The sequence below is a fragment of the Oncorhynchus gorbuscha genome, linkage group LG13, assembly GCF_021184085.1.
Source record: "Oncorhynchus gorbuscha isolate QuinsamMale2020 ecotype Even-year linkage group LG13, OgorEven_v1.0, whole genome shotgun sequence".
NCBI lineage: Eukaryota > Metazoa > Chordata > Actinopteri > Salmoniformes > Salmonidae > Oncorhynchus > Oncorhynchus gorbuscha.
In genome coordinates, this window is record NC_060185.1 from 83221344 (window position 1) to 83241705 (window position 20362).

The 20362-nt window shown below is 44.6% G+C and overlaps 1 protein-coding gene across 1 annotated transcript in view; it reads left to right on the forward strand.

The window, feature by feature from the left end:
• The window catches only part of LOC123993590 (pro-neuregulin-2, membrane-bound isoform-like), a 92031-nt gene that overhangs the window by 1893 nt on the left and 69776 nt on the right, over positions 1 to 20362 (forward strand). The gene's annotated exons all lie outside the window — the stretch shown is intronic.

The window sequence follows — 20362 nt, forward strand, 5'->3', positions numbered from 1 at the left end:
AGGTCAAAGTGATGTAGAATAGGCTATACTTGATGACGAGTGAGACGATTATCATGTATAAAGCACTTTGATCTGATATGGACCATCCATCAATATGAAAATGATATACCTTCCATAGTGTGCATGTTGGTAAGATATTATCCTGCTTGGCTATGTGGAGTCAAAAGATGGAGCATAGATGCTGTACAAAAGCCTCAGAGTGTGTGTGTGTGTGTGTGTGTGTGTGTGTGTGTGTGTGTGTGTGTGTGTGTGTGTGTGTGTGTGTGTGTGTGTGTGTGTGTGTGTGTGTGTGTGTGTGTGTGTGTGTGTGTGTGTGTGTGTGTGTGTGTGTGTGTGTGTGTGTGTGTGTGTGTGTGTGTGTGTGTGTGTGTGTGTGTGAAATATGGAGAATATGGAGTGAGTCTGACAGAATATGACACAGTTTAATTTCAAATAGCCATCAGTATTAATTCAGATGCCAGTTAGCTCTCAAACAGCATGGAGACTGACACCATGTGACAGGAAATAGGGGGACCAACCAGCTAGTCCTAACCGGTCGGTGCTGTTAGATCAGGTGGTGGATATTTGGTCCCTTAGGGCCCTTCACTAAAGATCAGGGGCATCACAATGTTTCAGCACCGTGGACAGTTCATATTCTCTGACCTCTGAATAGGATCCATCCATTCTCAGTCTGTTTGATTTGTCGTCATGCATGATAAGAGTAAGACAGTGGCCTATTGCCTCTTTAAACCACCAGATACATTATCTGCTATTCTCTGTGTCCAAATATATTCTGGAGAACTGAAGCTTTCTTTGTTCAGCTCATCACCTTTGGCATGATGAAACAACACCGGTATGATCAGGGCCCATATGTATCAAGCATCTTAGAGTAGGAGTGCTGATTTAAGATCAGTTTAACCTTTTATATCACAATTAATAAGATTCCATGTACAGGAAGTACCTGATCCTAGATCAGCACTCTTATTCTGAGATGCTTGACACATGCCGCCCCTGGTCTCTAGCCAAGGCTAACATTAAGATCTTCCTGACAACATTTCAGCACCATGGACAGTGTATAGTGTGCCTGACCTCTGAGTAGAATCCATGATGAGAAAATAAACAATCTTTCCTCAACTCGTTCTCAATGCCCCCATGACCACTAATCTGAAAGGCCTTGAGGGGTGAAAGTGATGCAGGTGAAACTTATCCACCACTTTCACCTATCAGTGCTCATAATAGAGAGAAGACAACATGATGCTTGGAGTGTTTGTCTCTGTCAGCTGTGTGTTTCTGTATGGTTGCACCATTCCCTGTCTGCAGCTGAAGTGCTATACTTGTTATTTGGTTTAGTGTCAAATCTGCTTGCTGAGAGAGGGATGACAGTATTGTAGGTAATCTGCTACTCAGATGCTGCCATCAAAGACCACATTTCCATGACTCAACAGTGACACAGACAGACTCGACTCACCACTGGAACCTCATCTATGCAAAGTCCCAGATGTACAGAGAGACAGGCTCCAGTGCTCTGACTATCTACACAAGTCTCTCTCTCTCCCTATAGAGCAGCATTATATCTCAGCTACGGCCTCACACACACCACAGAACTGCTGCTCTGCTGCAAATGCCTCAGCATGCTGTCTTTAGCAGAGAGTTCTGGGGCTTGTATAAATTATGCACACTGACTGAGGTTTGAGTGTGTGTCCTTCTGTAAGCAGGATGTATATGTAACACGTAGGAACGCGGGATATGAACCTGGGTCTCCCACAGGAGCAACCAACTTCTTAGACCGTTAGACCAAGAGGATATTCCCTCTTGGGTCCGAGGGCAGACACTGGTTTTGAAAATTGCAGGAGGAGCTACCTAGTCACGTGACCATGACCAACTCACGTCTGCAACATACAGATCAGTGTTACTGTCATTTGTGGTCTAGAAACATCAAACTGTTCTGCTGTGCCTTGATTACAGTTACTGTGCGTTTGCACGTGCTTGGGCACATGTATGTATGTATGTGTGTGTGTGTGTGTGTGTGTGTGTGTGTGTGTGTGTGTGTGTGTGTGTGTGTGTGTGTGCGTGCGTGCGTGCGTGTGTGTGTGTGTGTCTAGATGCCTAGAGGTTATCTGAGGTCTGCGTTGAGGTTGTGCATGTATGTGGTATAATCACTTCTATGACCTGGCTATTACAGTCCTATCAGGATCGGTGTGAACATGGTTCTCCCATCAGCCACCTGCTACCGCTACAGATGTGTGTTGTATCAGACACATTCAGGTAAGCTGTACAAGCACTGCTCCTGCTTTGAGCTTTGAGCTTTGAGCTTTGAGCTTTGAGCTTTGAGCTTTGTGTGTGTGTGTGTGTGTGTGTGTGTGTGTGTGTGTGTGTGTGTGTGTGTGTGTGTGTGTGTGTGTGTGTGTGTGTGTGTGTGTGTGTGTGTGTGTGTGTGTGTGTGTGTGTGTGTGTGTGTGTGTGGACGTCATTCCAGACCTCCCAGTGCGTTTGTGAATAATGTAACAGCACTCATCCTTTCCTGTCCCTTAGTGCAAACTGAACCAAGTCACAAGGCTTTTTAGAAGGACCATGAGAAGAGCAGATGATTGTATTTGTAAAGGCAAGGTACCTTCGTGTCCCCCTCCTCAGCCAGGCATCCATCCATCCAATGCTCAAGGATGGTTGCCACACCCCTTTCTGACTCTGTTTCTCTGTCTCTCGCTCTCTCTCTCCGAGGACGTATGGGACATTATCTTTCTCTGTTTCTCCATCTCTCTTTCTCCCTCTCTCTTTTAGAATATCTACCTCTTCACAGAAGATGTATGGAATCAATGCCTCAATCCTCTAATCAATAGAATATTGTCTGTTATGCAGGTTTAGAGGATTTACAACCCCGCAGTGAGAAGTGTGTCTCTGAAATGAGAGGATAGAGAAATATGAAAGAGAGGGGGAGAGGTGATAGAGGGGGGTGGAGGGAGCAATGAGTGAGAGGTGACAGAGAAAGTGAGGTGTGGAGGTTAGAGAGATAGTGTAAGGGAGAGAAAGAGGTAGATAGATGGAAGGAGGAGAGGTGGTTGGGGAGGGAGAGGTGGTAGCATGGCTTGCACACGACTCAGAACCCTGTCAGGAGGGGGGAAAGAGCGAGAGGGGGAGAAGGGAGAGGAGGGAGAGAATAGCTTTTCCCCACCGCTCTGCCTGCAAGCGCTTCATCAACTATTAATCACTAACTCTGCTCATCCTCTCTCGATTTTCCTCTCTCTCTTTCGCTCTCTCCCTCTCTCGTCTTCCATATCCCCCTGTTTCTACCTATCCTCCCCTCTCTCTTTCACACACATCCTCTATTCCTTCCTCTCTCTCACACACATACTATCAATCTCTTTCTCTCTCTATTTCTGTCTCCCCCCTCTCACCTCTCCCTACCTTCCCAATATCTGACCAAATCTGTCTCCTTCTCTCTTCCTCCACTTTCCATTCCCTCACTCCTACACTCCCTGTTCTCCTTTCTCACACAACAGGCTTTCCATATTAGGAGTGAGTGAATCTTGTACAGTATCTCATCCTCTGGACTGTAACCAGGGTTTGAGTTGTAGTGAGGTCCAGAAGATAATTTACTGCGATTCTATACAAGAACAAAACAGCAAAATCAAGCAAAAATGACCCCAGCCATTATCAACTTGGCTGCTGTAGGTTCATTCACCTCAGTCCATCTACAAACACATATCCAATTAGCTCTACAATGTTATACCCCTGAAAGGAGGGAAATATGATAAATGATTCACACCGACATGTAGCATCAGCGACGTAACCAAAACGTGTGACATTTTTTGAACTATATTGTTTGTATGTTGATAAGATTTTAATGTAGGGAAGATAGACCATGTGGAGATGTTCATATTGAAACATACAGTGGTTGTATTTTAATGTAGACCTATAGGGAAGATAGACCATGTGGAGATGTTCATATTGAAACACAGTGGTTGTATTTTAATGTAGACCTATAGGGAAGATAGACCATGTGGAGATGTTCATATTGAAACATACAGTGGTTGTATTTTAATGTAGACCTATAGGGAAGATAGACCATGTGGAGATGTTCATATTGAAACATACAGTGGTTGTATTTTAATGTAGACCTATAGGGAAGATAGACCATGTGGAGATGTTCATATTGAAACATACAGTGGTTGTATTTTAATGTAGACCTATAGGGAAGATAGACCATGTGGAGATGTTCATATTGAAACATACAGTGGTTGTATTTTAATGTAGACCTATAGGGAAGATAGACCATGTGGAGATGTTCATATTGAAACATACAGTGGTTGTATTTTAATGTAGACCTATAGGGAAGATAGACCATGTGGAGATGTTCATATTGAAACATATCTTCTTTAAGTTCCTTACTTGTCTGTTAAGAATAGTCAACATTTTCTAAGTTTGGGAACAACTGTACTAACCTCTCTCTCTGCTTGTTTCCTCTCTTTCTCTATGTGTCCTCCTCTTCCTCTGCTTCCTCTTTCATGCACTACAGCAAGCCTCAGCCTCACCACTGAGCACCACACCACTAGCCTACTCAGTAGCCTACTCTCTGTAAAGCAGAGTTATTGTGAGAACTTAGAAGCATATTTTTTGCTCCTGCTGAGGTAGGCTCCATTTAACGTTAGCATCTTACTTCATCCTTCTGGCTAAGTAATTCTAACCAGAGACCTTCAACGTTACTGAAATATACGTTTCTGCCGGCATCGAGACACCTGACTGACTGACATAGCCTATAAGCGACTATTTACCAGTTGTGCACTCATTCTCCAAAAGTCATTTTTTGTTTGTTAGGGGGTTGTCTGTAGACATGGTAGGAGTCGCCTGTCAGTTTTAAAGTGGAACTGACAGCATTTTAGCAACATGAAATCACATAAAAATACACCCCCAGGAAAAATCTGACAAAGGAGCATTTAGATACTATCATTTTCACGTTTTCATAAATTCGTAGAATGTTTGGGATTTACGTATAGTAAGGAATTTGACAAAATTCTATAGCAATGTAGAGTGGGAAAGTGGTCGTGCATTTGTAGAGTTAATAGAGACTGCAGTAAATAAAACCGAATAAAAACATACATTACCAATCAAAGGTTTGGACACGCCTACTCATTCCAGGGTTTTTCTTGATTTTTACTATTTTCTACATTGTAGAATAACAGTAAAGACATCAAAACTATGAAATAACACATTCTTTTTCCATTTGTTTTGTCTGTATTGTACACACTTGGTTCCCATTACGTTTAAATTATTTCCCTATTTAACCCGCTGGAGCCATTATGGTTTTGTTTATTGTTGTCAGTTGTCTCGTTTATGTGATTCTGGATTTTTGTTCTCCTTGTTGGAAGATTATTTTTGAGTAAAGTTACTATTATTACTCATCTCTGAGTCCTGTGCCTGACTCCGCCTTACCCACATCACCTAGACTCTGACAGAAACACGCACCTTCAATGGAGTCAGCAGGTGCATACAACACTCCTCTACCAATGGAGGAGCGCGTCCAGCAGCACGCAACTAAGTAACAAAGTCTCGGCACAACCATGGATCGCGTGCTGCAAACCATGTAGCGATGGGAGAGAGGGGTTTTTCCAGCAACCCCATCATCATCACCTCAGCTCCCACAACAACCCACACCGCTGTCCACCCCTCCTTCACCTGGATCCAGTGGGATTCGGCTCGCGCTCCCGAGGGTATACGATGGAACGGCTGCCGGGTGCCAGGGGTTCCTACTCCAGCTGGGGCTCTATCTGGCAACCGTTCACCCAGCTCCTTCGGGACGCGAGAGTGTGAACGCCCTCATCTCCTGTCTGACTGGTAGAGCACTCGAATGGGCCAATGCAGTCTGAGGAAGGGAAGGACTGACTTGGGACAATTATGAGGATTTTACCCGCCGCTTCCGGGCGGTTTTGGATCATCCACCTGAAGGGAGAGCCGCGGGGGAACGCTTGTATCATCTCAGACAGGGGATGAGGAGCGCACAAGACTTCGCTCTGGACTTTTGAACTCTGGCCACCAGCGCGGGATGGAATGAGCGGGCCCTGATCAACCACTACAGGTGTGGTCTACGCGAGGACGTTCGTAGAGGGCTAGCCTGCAGGGACACCACCCTTACCTTTGACCAGCTGGTGGACCTATCCATCAGGCTGGATAACCTGTTGGCCTCCTACAGACATCCGGATCGAGGTCCGTCAGTTCCATCCCCCAGCACCTCAGATCCGACGGAGGGGGGGGGGGAGTTCTGCACCAGCTGTGGCTGCAGAGGGCACACTGCTGGTCGGTGCTGGGGATGTTCTCCAGGGAGTCGAGGCAGCAGGCAGGGCACTGTAGATTCCGGTGCAGCTGGGAACTTTATTGACCGTCTGTTTGCTCTTAGATTAGGGATCCCTATTGTTCCTGTTGATGTGCCCTTCCCTGTACATGCCTTAGATAGTCGTCCTTTAGGGTCGGGACGGATCAGGGAGGTAAACATCTCCACTATGTATGATAATGCAGGGGGTTATAAGGAGAGAATTAGTCTCTTTCTGATCGATTCACCTGCGTTTCCTGTGGTGTTGGGGTGTCCCTGGTTGGCCGATCATGACCCCACTATTTAGTGGAAACAGGGGGCTCTCAAGGGATGGTCACGTCAGTGCTCAGGGAGGTGTGTAGGTGTTTCCATAGGTGCAACTACAGTGGAGAGTCAAAACCAGGTCTCCACCATGCACATCCCCCCTGAATATGCCGATTTGGCTCTCGCCTTCTGTGAAAAGAAGGCGACTCAATTACCACCCCATCAACGGGGGGATTGTGTGATAAATCTCATGGTAGACGCCGCACTTCCCAGAAGTCACGTGTATCCTTTGTCACAGGAGGAGACGGCGGCTATGGATACATATGTCTCCAAATCTCTGGGACAAAGATACGTTCGGCCTTTCACTTCACCTGCCTCCTCAAGTTTATTTTTTGTGAAGAAGAAGGATGGAGGTTTATGCCCATGTATTGACTATCGAGGTATAAATCAGATCACAGTGAAGTACAGTTACCGTCTGCCTCTCATAGCCCGGGGCACGCTTCTTCACAAAATTGGATCTCAGGATCGCTTACAACCTGGTGCGTATCCAGGAGGGGGATGAGTGGAAGATGGCATTTATAGTACCACCTCTGGGCACCATGAGTAGCTTGTCATGCCATACAGGTTGATGAATGCTCCATCAGTCTTTCAATCCTTTGTAGACAAGATTTTCAGGGACCTGCACGGGCAGGGTGTAGTGGTGTATATAGATGACATTCTAATATACTCCGCTACACGCGCCGAGCATGTGTACCTGGTGTGCAAGGTGCTTGGTCGACTGTTGGAGCATGACCTGTACATCAAGGCTGAGAAATGTCTGTTCTTCCAACAGTCCGTCTCCTTCCTAGGGTACCGCCTGTCCCCGACATGGGTGGAGATGGAGAATGACCGCATTTCAGCCGTGTGTAATTGTCAGACTCCAACCACGGTAGCGGCTCCCATTACCTCGTTGCTGATGGGGGGGACCGGTGCGACTGCAGTGGTCAGCTGGGGCGGACAGGGCTTTTAGTCACCTGAAGACTCTGTTTCTCTCGGCTCCCGTGCTGGCTCATCCTGTTCCCTCTTTGGCATTTATAGTAGAGGTGGATGCGTCCGAGGCTGGGATAGGAGCTGTGCTGTCTCAGCGCTCGGGTACGCCACCAAAGCTCCGTCCCTGTGCTTTTTTTAAGAAGAAGCCCAGCCCGGCGGAGCGAAACTATGATGTGGGTGATCGGGAGCTGTTGGCTGTTACCAAGGCTCTGAAGGCGTGGAGGCATTGGCTTGAGGGGGCTACATACCCTTTCCTCATTTGGACTGACCACCGCAATCTGGAGTACATCTGGGCGGCGAGGAGACTGAACCCTTGTCAGGCAAGGTGGGCCATGTTTTTCACCTGTTTTGTTTTCACCCTTTCCTACAAACCAGGTTCCCAGAACGCTAAGGCAGACGCACTGTCCCGGATGTATGACACGGAGGAGCGGTCCACAGATCCCACTTCCATACTTCCGGCTTCTTGCCTGGTGGCACCGGTGGTATGGGAAGTGGACACGGACATCGAGCGGGTGGCCGTTACGTACAGAGCCCACTCCCAACCAGTGTTCAGTTGGGCGTCTGCACGTTCCGCCTGATCGTTTTATCTGTTGGGCTCACACGTCACCCTCCTCTGGTCATCCTGGCATCGGTCGGACAGTGCGCTGTCTTAGTGGGAAGTACTGGTGGCCCACTTTAGCTAAGGACTTGAGGTTTTATGTTTCCTCCTGCTCGGTGTGAGCTCAGTGCAAGGCACCTAGACACCTGCCCAGAGGGAAATTTCAACCCCTACCAGTTCCACCATGGCCATGGTCACACCTATCGGTGGATTTCGTTACGGATCTTCCTCCGTCACATGGAAACACCACGATCCTGGTTGTTGTGGATCGGTTTTCTAAGTCCTGCCGTCTCCTTCCTTTGCCCGGTCTCCCTACGGCTCTACAGACTGCGGAGGCCCTGTTCACCCACGTCATCCGGCACTCCGGCGTGCCTGAGGATATAGTTTCTGATCGGGGTCCCCAGATCTAGGTTTCTGCGATCCTATTACCAGGACCGGCCGGGGGAGTGGGCGGCTTTCATCCCCTGAGCAGAGATGGCCCAAAACTCACTCCGCCACTCCTCCACTAATCTAATAGGACCTTTTCATTTTTTCTTTTTTTTTCTTTTACCCCTTTTTCTCCCCAATTTCGTATTATCCAATTGTTTAGTAGCTACTATCTTGTCTCATCGCTCGGGAGAGACTAAGGTTGAAAGTCATGCATCCTCCGATACACAACCCAACCAAGCCGCACTGCTTCTTAACACAGCGCGCATCTAACCCGGAAGCAAGCCGCACCAATGTGTCAGAGGAAACACCGTGCACCTGGCAACCTTGGTTAGCGCGCACTGCGCCCGGCCCGCCACAGGGGTCGCTGGTGCACGATGAAACAAGGATATCCCTACCGGTCAAACCCTCCCTAACCCGGACGACGCTAGGCCAATTGTGCGTCGCCCCACAGACCTCCCGGTCGCGGACGGTTACGACAAAGCCTGGGTGCGAACCCAGAGTCTCTGGTGGCACACTGCGCCACCCAGGAGGCTATCTATCTCCTTTTCAATGTGTACTAGCTTATCAGCCGGTCCTGGCACCGGAGACTCTGGGTTCGTGCCCAGGCTCTGTCAGTTGTCTCGTTTATGTGATTCTGGATTTTCGTTCTCCTTGTTGGAAGATTATTTTTGAGTAAAGTTACTATTATTACTCATCTCTGTGTCCTGCGCCTGTCTCCGCCTTACCCACATCACCTAGACTCTGACACTTTTGGTTTCCATTGGGCTGTCGATTATTTTCACAATGTCCGTTGGTGCGTGTGAGTACCTGTGCTCTGTGTTTTGGGCTTTCATGCCCTTGTGGATTGCGTCGATGATTACGGATCTCGTCCCGTGTGTTAATCATTGTGTGCATGTGTTACCTATTCAGTTTACTCCTTGCTCTTTTGTTTGGTTTTCAACCATGTGTTTTTGTTACGTGTTTGTTTGGTCTTCATCCCCGTGCCTTTACATGGCACACCGTAATTTGGGATGATTAAAAAACCATATTATACATTACTGCGCCTGTCTCCCAAATCTCTTCATACCAACTTGGCAATATTTGACATTCTTGAAAGTAGCCACTATTTGCCTTGATGACAGATTTGCACAGTCTTGGCATTCTCTCAACCAGCTTCATGAGGTAATACCCTGGAATGCACTTCAATTAACAGGTGTGCCATGTTAAAAGATAATTTGCAGAAATTCTTTCCTTCTTAATGTATTTGAGCCAATCAGTTGTGTTGTGACAAAGTAGGGTGGGTATACAGAAGATAGCCCTATTTGTTAAAAGACCAAGACCATCCATATTATGGCAAGAACAGCTCAAATAAGCAAAGATAAACAACAGTCCGTCATTACTTTAAGAAATGAAGGTCAGTGAATCAGGAAAATGTCAAGAACTTTGAAAGTTTCTTTAAGTGCAGTTGCAAAAACCATCAAGCTCTATGATGAAACTGTCTCTCATGAGGACCTCCACAGGAACAGAAGACCCAGAATTACCTCTAATGCAGAAGATAAATTCCTTAGAATAACTGCACCTCAGATTGCAGCCCAAATATGTAACAGACACATCTCAACATCAACTGTTCAGGGATCGAATAGCTGAGATTGCAGCCCAAATATGTAACAGACACATCTCAACATCAACTGTTCAGAGGTCGAATAGCTGAGATTGCAGCCCAAATATGTAACAGACACATCTCAACATCAACTGTTCAGAGGTCGAATAGCTGCAAAGAAACCACTACTAAAGGACACCATTAAGAACTAGAAGCTGTCGGAACTAGAAGCACAAGCATTTCGCTAGACTCGCATTAACATCTGCTAACCATGTGTATGTGACAAATACCATTTGATTTGATTTGATTTGAGAAGAGACTTGCTTGGGCCAAGAAACATGATCAGTGGACATTAGACTGATGGAAATCTGTCTTTTAGTCTGATGAGTCCAAATTTGAGATTTCTGGTTCCAACCTTTGTGAGAAACAGAGTAGGAGAACGTAGGTGAATTATCTCTGCATGTGTGGTTCCACCGTGAATCATGGAGCAGAATGTGATTTGTTTAGAATTCAAAGCATACTTAACCAACATTCTGCAGTGATACACCATCCCATCTAGTTTGTGTTTTTCAACAGGACAATGACAAAAAACACACCTCCAGGCGGTGTAAGGGCTATTTGACTAAGGAGAGTGATGGAGTGCTGCATCAGATGACCTGGCCTCCACAATCACCAGACCTCAACCCAATTGAGATGGTTTGGGATAAGTTGGACCCCAGAGTGAAGAAAAAGCAGCCAACACGTGCTCAGCATATGTGGGAACCCCTTCAAGACTGTTGGAAAAGCATTCCAGGTGAAGCTGGTTGAGAGAATGCCAAGTGTGTGCAAAGCAGTCATCCAGGCAAAGGGTGGCTAATTTGAAGAATCTAAAATCTATTATATTTGTTTAAACCTTTTTTGGTCACTACATGATCCCATATGTGTTATTTCATAGTTTTGATGTCTTCACTATTATTCTACAATGTGGAAAATAGTACAAATAAAGAAAAACCCTTGAATGAGTAGGTGTGTCCAAACTTTTGACTGATACTGTATAACTCGTCCAAGGCCGGAGTCTACAGACCTGTCGCGCTATAGCCAATCAGAGCAACAGTAGGTCTTTATACAAACAAGCCATTTGCCACACGAGCCAGTCACCATTCACTTTGAACTGGACTGTGTGTTTACAGGCAGTTACAACAGCCCGACTTTAGATCATTAGAACGCATTCACCAAACGCCACAAAATACACCTGAATGGATTTCTGCTAATATGTAAAGAACACGGGGTCTTCTTACATTTGGGATCTTTACAGTCCTATTGATCAAACAACCATGACAATGTAGGCTCTCTCTTCCTTAGTATGCATATAAACAACAACAAGATCAACAACTAATGCTAGCCAGAGCAAGATGAACTAAAATCTAACGAAGGAACATTAGATGAACCCCCTCAAACTTTTTCAGCTAGTTAGCCGTCGACATTGATGGGGAATTGTATCTGACTAGTCCTTCTGCAGCTTGCCTGTCGATACATGCTTGTCCCAACCAAGCACACAAGCTAACTGGCTAAAGTTGGCTAGCTTGCTAGCTAGCTACTTCCAGATACAAATTCAAGAACACCTCACTCTGACCATTTTACTCGCCGTAGCAGACCTGGTTAGGCTGTTTATATGAGAGTGAATGTGCGAATGCAAGAGATATGCTAACTAGATAAAAGTTGTTAAAGTTCTTGCTAGCTAACCAAATGACACCTGCATCTTTCGCTGTGTGTTGCCACCGAAAAACTATATGAGGGGAAAAAGTCAGTCCCTCACCCACTCCTCCAATGGCATGAAATGACATCCTCCTAGCAGCTAGTAATCTAGCTAACGTTAGGCTACGTGTTTTTATGCTAGACTATTAGCCACATTATGACTGACGTGTGATCATTGCCCTTGCTAGTCTGATTGTATTGATATTCCCTGCCTTAGTTACGTTCGTCTGTTTTTCAAAACTGAAACATTGTCTTTGAAACTGAAACAGTGCATCCAGAATGGAGGCAGCAAGCAATTTACCAGGCCAGCTGTGATTTACAACCTGATAACAATAGTTTTTGGTCTACCAAGATATGTATTGGTGAATTATATTAATCATGTATTGAACTGCATCCATCTATTCTGTCAACAATGCCTTAATGTACGTCATGGAATGTTGAGTCAAATAGAACCTATTTTTAAAACCTCTTATAATGTTTGTTTTGTAGCATAATCTGGGAATTTGATATTTTTTACTGATATTATGACTGTCTGTTTGTTTCATATCAGCAAAGTAGTTAAAACGCTGTCAGTCCCACTTTAAAAGCCGACTGCGAGCTGAGGTAGCTTGTTTCACGTCTCAGGCCCTCGGACTGCGACGCGAAAGGGCGGTGTTAGCCGTTTGAGAGAGTGGTGAATGTGCTTCTAAAAAAGAAAATCCAGGAGATGCAGGATAACATATAGTGCATTTGGAAAGTATTCAGACCCCTTGACTTTTTCCACATTTTGTTACGTTACTGCCTTATTTTTTTTATAAAAAAATAAAAAAAATGTTTTCATGTTTCAAATATTTTTATTAAACACACACAAGAATGGTGTATAGGTATACATGACAGATATACAATTCTTATCTAAACATAAAAGAGCATACAGGAACAACAAGACCCAGAGTTCTGGGTGCAGAACAAATAATACAAAACACGACATACAAAACAAGGACACGTAGAAAGAAAGAGGGAAGATGTCCCCCCTATCCCCCCCATCCCCTATCCCCCCCCCTCTCCCAACTGCTCGGGTGGTAGGGCCAGCACACGCTGCCCAAAGGTAGATTAAAATTTTACAATTGAGAGTGCGTTAATAAGTACAAATTCACAGCGCCGACTCGTCCAAGTAGGAGAGGAAAGGCTGCCAGATTTTATCAAATGTTGATAATTTATTGTTCAGAATATATCTAATTCTTTCTAAGTGTACAGTGTTTGCCAATTCACTGAGCCATAATTTGGTAGAGGGCGCTTCCCTCCTTTTCCAAAACAACAAGATTAGTTTTTTTGCCGAGATGAGACCATACGAGATTAGTTGTTTTTGGGGGTTGGATAATGCGTTTAGGGACTCAGATACTCCCAGGATTATCAGAAGCGGGTCTGGATCTATTGAAGTCTCCAAAACTTCAGAGAGGATCCTAAAAATTCCACACCAATAACCATGCAAGCTAGAGCATAGGGCAAATCAGTGGAGTAGTGTAGCCTGACATTTATCACATGTAGGGGATGTGTCAGGAAATATCCTATGCAGTTTAGTTTTGGAATAGTGTAATCTGTGTAATACCTTGAATTGTATGAGACGATGTCTGGAATTAATGGAGCATGTGTGGATATACTCCAAGCTCTCTTCCCAGTCTGCCACTGAGATGTCAGTCCCTAGTTCTTCCTCCCATTTTGCCTTGATGGAATCAGTAGAAGGTGTGCTAACAGATTGAAAAGCATCATATAGACGCGATATCAGTTTGTCTGAGGTGGGGCATATTTTTATGCATCCGTCAAACATGGAAGGTTTAGCATTCCCAAATGTTGGAAGGTGTTTTCTAACGTAGTCTCTAATTTGTAGGTATCTGAAAAAATTACTTCTGGGAAGATTATAAGTTTCCCTCAGCAGCTCAAATGAAGCAAAGGTCCCTTCTATGTATAAATCCCCTATGGTGCTTATCCCCAACTCTCCCCATCGCTCAAAGGTGTTGTCAAGGTTAGAAGGGGCAAAGGAGGGATTCCTGGCGACAGGGAGCATGAATGACATTGGTCTGAGCTCAAAGTGGACTTTAATTTGCTTCCATATTCGGACTGTGCTATGTATAATAGGATTGTTACAATAAAGTGACATCTCCAGATTGACAGGCGACAAAATCACAGCGCCAATAGAGAAGGGGTGACACTCCTCCCGCTCCATACTAAGCCAGCTGTATGCCGGGAGTATGTCATCCAACAGAAACGTAACAATGCGGAGGTTAGCGGCCCAGTAATAAAATATAACATTTGGGAGAGACAATCCTCCTTCCATCTTGGATTTACAGAGGTGTTTTTTACCTATCCTGTGTGTTTTATAATCCCAGATGAAAGGATTGATAATTGAGTCCAGTTGTTTATGAAAGGATTTAGGTATGAATACTGGGATGTTCTGATATAGGTAGAGCAGTTGTGGGAGGAAGACCATTTTAATGGCATTAATTCTTCCGAGCAGAGAAATTGGGAGAGTTCTCCAAAATAGTATGTTTGCTTTGAGTTTTTGTATCAGAGAGGGGAAATTATCTTTAAATAGGAAGGAGTATTGTTTGGTAACTACAATTCCTAGGTAGGTAAATTTTTCTGAAGATAACTTAAATGGGAGATGTTCTAGCCAGGAGGTATTTTGCGACCGTATGGGCATTAATTCACTCTTGTTCCAATTTATTCTGTATCCCGAGAAGGTACCAAACAAATTGATCACATCAAGAATAGCTGGGATACTGGCCTGGGGTTCTGTTACATAGAGGAGGATGTCATCTGCGTATAGGGAGATCTTATTTAGAGTATCTTTAGTATTATAGCCGTGTATTGCTGCATGAGATCTAATCGTCTGAGCGAGCGGTTCGATAATTAGGGCGAAGAGCATAGGTGACAGCGCACAACCCTGCCTTGTCCCCCTGTTGAGGTTAAATCGGGGCGACAATGATTGGTTAGTGAGTATTCTGGCACAGGAGTTCCTATATAAAAGCTGGATCCAATTTATGAACCTATCTCCAATATTACATTTCTGTAGGACCTTGAATAGATAGGGCCACTCAACTTGGTCAAAGGCCTTTTCGGCCAAGAGATATGACGGCAAGGTCCACGTTGGGTAACCTCTGAGAATACATAATATTGAAGAGGCGCCTGAGATTGAAGAATGAGTTTCTGTTAGGGATAAAGCCGGTCTGATCCGAATGGACCAATTTGCCAATTAAAGTGCTAAGCCTGTTAGCCAGAGTTTTTGCTAAAATCTTTTGGTCTGTATTAAGGAGAGATATTGGTCTGTATGACCCTACCTCTTCTGGATCTTTACCCTTCTTATGTATAACTGTAATGAACGCTTCGTCCAAAGTAGAAGGGAGAGCTCCATCCTCATTGGCCTGAATCAACATTTTGTGCAGATAGGGGGAGAGCATGTTGCTGAATGTTTTATAGAATTCACCAGGGTATCCATCTGGGCCCGGGGTCTTGCCATTCTTTAGAGATTTAATTGTTTCTCGGATTTCATCAAGAGATATTTCCTTATTCAGGAAGTTAGAATCTTCCTGGTTCAGGGCAGGAAGACTACAGTCCTCCAAAAATGTTTGCATAATCAAGGGGTTAGGATCCGCTTTAGATGTATATAGAGTCTCATAAAACTGCCGGAATCTGTCATTGATGTCTTTGGGGGAAGAGAGTAATTCCCCAGATGCAGATTTAACCCTGTGAATCATTCGGTCACTCACATTTTTTCAAAGTTGTCTGCCGAGTAATTTGTGTGGTTTGTCACCAAACTCAAAATATTTTTGTTTGGCATAGAGAAAAGATTTAGCCATTTTAGCTGAGAGAATCTGATTATATTCAAATTTTAAAGAGGTAATTTTTTTATGTTTCTCCATAGATGGGTGGCTAGCATTCTCCCTATCCTGTAAGTGAATTTGTCCCTCTAGTTCTTCCAGTTTTCCTCTGTTTTGCCTACTCCTGGCAGCCTGAAAGGAGATGATACAGCCTCTCAGATAAGCCTTCAGTGTTTCCCACAATAATGCTGGGGAGGTCTCTGTGTTGTCGTTGGTATCAAAGAAAAATTTAATTTGGTCTTTAAGATATTCACAGAATGTTGGTTCTGTGAAGAGCTGAGGATTCAACCTCCAGACCCTCTCGTTTGGTACAATGTCACCCAATCTCAGGGAGAAGGTGAGTGGACTGTGGTCCGAGATTATAATATCATGATACCTCACATTACAGGTATAGGGGAGTAGTCTAGCATCCACCAAAAAGTAGTCAATTCGAGTGTAAACCTTGTGAACATGAGAGTAAAAGGAGTATTCCCTACCCGTAGGGTTAGCGATCCTCCATATATCAAATAAGTTTGAATTTTTTATGTAGGTATTCAAGAATTTGCTTGAATAGGAGGTAGGGGTTCGCCGGGTAGAGGATCTATCCAAATATTGGTCTAGCACACAGTTAAGGTCCCCTCCAATGACCAGGTTAGTATGGGAGATATCTGGAATCAGGGCAAGGAATCTTTTGAAAAAAGAGGGGTTGTCAATGTTTGGCCCATAGATATTTGGTAGAGTTACTGAGGTAGAGTGGATTTCTCCTATTGCGATCACATACCGACCCACTTTATCCGCAATAGTGGTTTTATGTAGAAAGGGAATTCCTTTCCGTACCAGAATCGCTGTGCCTCTCGTTTTGGCAGAGAAGTTAGAGTGATACACTTGCCCCACCCACCTACACTTAAGTCTGCTATGAGAGTTATTCTTCAGATGGGTTTCTTGCAAAAATATAATATCAGACGAGAGTGCTTTCAAGTGGGCTAGGACCTTGCCCCTCTTAATTGGTTCGTTTAAACCCTTGACATTCCAGGAAGTGAATGTAAGCCCCACCTTCCTCTCGTTTGTAGTTCCTATGGTGGCCTGCATACCATGTAACTTGATAAAAAGGTAAGAAAGTGCACCAAACCATCACGATCAGCATATGTAGCACCCACAGCCGAGCAGTATCCAACCCACCCCTCCCCCCCTGCAAGCACCTTTACTTCCCACCCTGTTCCCCTAATTTCCACAACACTTACCCCCCCCATCAACCCACATTTAACAGGCATGTACAAACAGGAGAGAAAAAAAAGTAAAAATAAAAATAATAAACACATTGTCTGGCCGATGCCAAAAAAGCACGGCGTGACCTCGAACAAGAGGTAAAACAAAAATAAAATACCAACTATACGTTCACCTCTCACTATCCTAGAACTTCTACTAACATATGAACTGAGGAGGCTCCCGTGAGTTAAGTGTTCAGTTAGCATCTAATAAACCTAAACCGAATAAGTTGCAAATAAACATATTGCGCATTTAAGCGTCATCCTGGGTCAATCCCAGAGATAAGCAAGATATAGCCTCAAGATAATATTGCTAAGCACTGCCGGTCAAAAAATAAACCATCCGCAACCGACCTAGTCAGCCGTACCTTTACATACTGTGGGTCAGGAGATCGGAATAAGGATTTGTTAAATTAAACGTTCCCCCCATAAAAAAAAATATGTTTAATAAAAAATAAGTAAAAATATATACCTTATATATATATATACATACACACATACATATACACATACATACACACATACATACATATACATACATACACACACATACCTATATATACAAATATATACATACACACACACACATCCATACATATACATGTATGTATACATACCCACACAAAAAAATCATATATAAAAATATATATTTAAAGAATATGTATATACATCCCTATGCACACATACACATACAAACATTCATACCCCAGAATAACAATCTACACTGATTTAAAATATACACATACATAATACTAAAATGCTAAGAGAAAATAGTAATAAAGTACAAATAGTAATTATATTTACGCACACCTACACATACATAAGCACTACAGAGGGCTGGTGGGACTCTAGTCGGGAGAGAGGCCCACGGCCAGACAAAGGCAGAACGGCACAAAACATCAACTTGCTAACCAGGCGTCTGCCCCTTCCCAACCATCACCCCCAGTCCCCTGCAAGCAATAAATAAATGGTATGGTAGTAAGAGTGATGTAAGGATTGTAAAATAAAAAATTAAAAAATAAAAAGTGGGGAAATATAAGTATATTCGTCTGAAGGTGTCAGTGATCAAACCTGGAAGTAAAAAATATGCATCGCTGAGCACAGCCGGGATGAAAGTGAATTTAACGTTAAATGAGAGCTCTGACCGCCATCCATTGGTCTGCTCAGCGTCTTACATGCTCGGTAGCCCTTGTTGAGCCCGTTTAATACGTTTTCACCCAATATGGTATAGTATGGATTCGAGTCCATGAGCAGACCCTAACACGCACTAACAAGGCACTCTAACCTGTACGGGGGATTGGTGTATATCCCCGGATAAACTTCTCTGCGTCCAAAACCGAGGAGAGCCAAATCTTCTCACCGGAAGGCGGGGTAATTCTTAGTCTTGCAGGGAAGAGTAAGGCTGGGCGAAGATGGAGTTTGTAGAGTTTGGTCATGACATCTCTGTAGTCGGCGCGATGCTTTGCCACATCGGGCGCATAATCCTCATAGACACGGAATGGATGCCCTTTATGTAACAGGTTGCCCCTCATTCGAGCTTCACGCAGGATAAGATCCTTGGTCTTGAAACTGTGACAACAGATTATTACTGGGCGAGGACGTTGGCCCGGTCCAGGCACTGGGACAAGGGAGCGATGTGCGCGGTCCAGCTGGGGATCCGAATCCAAAACATCCGATCCCATTGCATCCTTCAATAGCTTGGCGAAGAAGTCGGTAGGGCGAGAGCCCGCCTCTATCCCCTCTGCCAGACCAACAACGCGAAGGTTATTACGTCTGGATCGGCCCTCCAGGTCCACCACTTTCACAGAAAGCCTCTGCACAGTATCTTGCAATGACGAGCATAGCTTCTCTAACTCGTCGATCCTACTAGCGTTGAATTCAGAAGCTTTCTCAAGGTCCACAATACTCTGGCCATGCGAAGCGACCGTTTGAATGACGCTCTCGATTTTGGTGTCCAGCTCAGCAATAGTGGCCTTAAGATCCTCAGCTATAGCAACACGTAGCTCCCCCAAAGCCCGGGTAAGTTCTGTAAGTGTCACGTTGTTGCATGTGCCTCCCGCCATGTCTGTCTTGTTGTTTAGTGGGGAGTAGGCCTCCGCTGTGGATTTATTGTCCTTTGGTCGCTTATTACTCGGCATTTTCATATAAAAAGTTACAATCTTGTATTAGAAAGAAACGTTTGTTGTAAAAAGTGCCAAAAAGTAGGTTAAATTAGATTATTTTGCAAAAAAGGTGCAGGAGCCTCTCACGCACAGCCGTTCACTCCAACATGCTAGCTCCGCCCTCCCACTGCCTTATTTTTAAAAAGAATAATGTTTTCCGTCAGTCTACACACAATACCCCATAATGACAAAGCGAAAACAGGTTTTTATAAATGTTTGCAAATGTATTAAAAATAAAAAACATAAATACCTTATTTACATAAGTATTCAGACCCTTTGCTATGAGACTCGAAATTGAGCCCAGGTGCCTCCTGTTTCCATTGATTGTCCTTGAGATGTTTCTACAACTTGATTGGATTCCACCTGTGGTAAAATCAATTGATTGGACATGATTAGGAAAGGCACACACCTGTCTATATAAGGTCCCACAGTTGACAGTGCATGTCAGAGCAGATATCATGCCATGAGGTCGAAGGAATTGTCCGTAGAGCTCTGAGACAGAATTGTGTTGAGGCACAGATCTGGGGAAGGGTACCAAAATGTTTATGCAGCATTGAAGGTCCCCAAGAACACAGTGGCCTCCATCATTCTTAAATGGAGGAAGTTTGGAACCACCAAGACTCTTCCTAGAGGTGGCAGCCTGGCCAAACTGAGCAATCTTGGGAGAAAGGCCTTGGTTAGAGTGATGACCAAGAACCCTATGGTCACTCTGACAGAGCTCCAGAGTTCCTCTGTGGAGATGGGAAAACCTTCCAGAAGGACAACTATCTCTGCAGCACTCCACCATTCAGGCCTTTATGGTAGAGTGGCCAGACGGAAGCCACTCCTTAGTAGAAGGCACATGACAGCCCGCTTGGAGTTTGCCAAAAGGCCCCTACAGGACTCTCAGACCATGAGGAACAAGATAATCTGGTCTGATGAAACCAAGATTGAACTCTTTGACCTGAACGCCAAGCGTCACGTCTGGAGGAAACCTGGCACCACTCCTACAGTGAAGCATGGTGGTGTCAGAATCATGCTGTGGGATGTTTTTCAGTGGCAGGGACTGGGAGACCAGTCAGGATTGAGGGAAAGATGAACGGAGCAAAGTACAGAGAGATCCTTAATGAAAACCTGCTCCAGAGCACTCAGGACCTGGAAGGTTCACCTTCCAACTGGATAATGACCCGAAGCACACAGCCAAGACAAT